General features: G+C 25.2%; 1 non-coding gene across 1 annotated transcript; it reads right to left on the minus strand.

The window, feature by feature from the left end:
* Positions 1 to 977: 977 nt before the first annotated feature.
* LOC145845566 (5S ribosomal RNA) lies at positions 978 to 1,096 on the minus strand. The gene has a single exon (XR_014370428.1). It is a non-coding gene; the product is annotated as a 5S ribosomal RNA (ribosomal RNA).
* Between the last annotated feature and the right edge of the window lie 1,404 nt (positions 1,097 to 2,500).

Here is a 2,500-nt window from a genome sequence, read left to right on the forward strand (position 1 = left end):
TTATAATAATGAAGCTTTTGTATAATATTTCAATTACAGTGAACTTTAAGTAAGATAAGTTTTTTTTTTGTAATAACTACAAAATTGGTATTTTAGTTTATTATTAGTAACTAAATATTTATATTTATTATATTTAAAAAAAAACTTCTATACTAACTCTAATTTCAAAGCATATTAAAACATACAAATTTTACCAACTAAATATTTATTTTTATTTTTATTATTATAACTTTCAAACATAAGCTTGTATACCTTATATACCTATATACCTCATATAGTAGGCTTGACATAACATTATTTAATTCTTTTTGTTTGAAATAAACTCATTTAGTTATTAGTAAATTATAACATAAATGTTTATAACAATAAAACTAAGATTTAGCTTTTGAGTTAGTAAACTTTGATAGTTTTCTTTTAAAAGTTTAATAGTCCTTATTTAAGTTCAAACAAAATTGCTATATATTTAATACACATACAAAAGTAAACTAAGTAAACGTAACTCAATAGTCTCTTTTAAGTAAAAGTAATTACAAATACATTAAGTTAATACAAAACTTTAAAAAGCTTTTGCTAGTATCTGTTGGTAACAGTAAATAACTTATTATGACTCACAATACAAAAGTTCAAAATTTATTTTTGTTTGATTTTTCAAGTAGCCAGGCTTTTAGTTGTTTGTGGACAAAAAGACTTTTAAGTTTTAGTATAAAAGACTAATTGTATTAATTTTAACTCAGAAAATTGTACTCTACAAGATGGTGCCATTATTTTTTCGATATCTCAAACTGGTCAAACCACTTTTTTAGCGCTTTAATTGGTTTAAACAGCAAATAACGTTATCTGATTGGCTAAGGTTTTTGTTTTCTAATAACTAGAATTTTCTTTTCTTTTAAGCGTTAAAGAAATGTAAATAAACGAGTAATAAGTATAAATAGGTCAGAAAGAAAAATAAAACAAAAAAGATGAATTCAAAAAGTAAAAGCCTACGGCACGTGGTATTCCCAAGCGGTCACCCATCTAAGTACTAACCACGCCCGACACTGCTTAACTTCCCAGATCGGACGAGATGGGGTGTGCTCAGTGTGGTATGGTCGTAGGCGTTTGAAAGCGTTTACAAGCCTTTATAAACCCTTCGGTTTGTTTAAAAAACCTATTTGCACTTAATTTACAATCGATTTGATATTTTAAAATTATTCCTTATAAAATTTTAACTTGATGTAAGTATTTTTTTATTAAAACCTTTTTTTTTTGGTGTTTTAATTACAATTACTCCCTGCAACTTTATTAAAAACTTTGTTTAAAAGATTGTTAACTATATTCTATATTTAATACTATGATAATTAGAAGTAAAGTTTATTAAGTGATTAAACTAAATAAAAAATATTGTTAAAATAAACATTTCGGTAACATGTTGTGTTTAGTTTGTTTTACTATTTCTCATTGTTCTATTTATAGATGGACTTATATATACAAGAATATTTATAGTTAGTTATAGTTTTCTAAAGAATATCTCATACTACATCAGATTTTACGAATAAATAATTTATAACTTATAATTATATAACTTATAATTATAGATTATATAATAAATATAACTTAATTTAAGGTAATAAAATATTTGACGTTTAATTTAATAACTCAACTATGTTTATGTTATAAAATGATAGTATATAATACACATACATTATAATAATATGTATAACTAGTTGTTTACTTTAAAATGAATAATTAAGTGGAAGAATTAAAAGAACTCACATTTTTGAAGAGAGCGTGGAAAACCAGAATAGTCTTTTAAAACTTTTATTAAATTATCGATAAATATAAAATACAATAGAATTAAACATATAAACGTAACTGTGGTTGCTTAGAAACTAAACAAGAAATTTTTTAATAAAATATAAAATAATTATTATATAGAAGTAAAATAAAAATAAAATAAAAGTAATATAAATTATATCTTTTAACTAAATAACAATCACGAGCAATATTAGCGCAATGTCAGAGTATGAATTTATAATAAAGGAATTGCTTCCTTGGTGTTGATACTTACCTTATTCAAATAGAATACATTTTCAGCGATCAGGCTTGTATTTATTTTAGCGCGCGTAACACAACGTTTGTGGGTTTCGGCACACTTTTGTCGATAGTGGGCGCCCCGCCTCTTAAGTACAGAAATTTCGGGAATTTTCGATTTTTGGAATTCTGACTCGACAGATCGTTTTTATTTGGTCCAGAGACCCCGTAAAAAATTTTTCAGCCCATTTGAAGCATGATGAAAAAATGTTATTTCGACCCCCTTTTTTTAGGGGTTACGGGGACATCGACCCATTTTTTGGGAATAAAAAACTCCTAGAAAAGGACCACTTTTCTTCTTTTTTCGAATTTCGACTTTTTATTTTTTTGGAAAATTTTTCTATTTTCTTTGTTTGTTCTATTATAAGGTCAAAAATATTTTTTTGAGCTTTGCAACGCATAAGGACTAACGTAAGGTAAGTTTTAAAAG

Source organism: Thalia democratica, unplaced genomic scaffold (assembly GCF_965202585.1).
Source record: "Thalia democratica unplaced genomic scaffold, ktThaDemo2.hap1.1 HAP1_SCAFFOLD_94, whole genome shotgun sequence".
NCBI lineage: Eukaryota > Metazoa > Chordata > Thaliacea > Salpida > Salpidae > Thalia > Thalia democratica.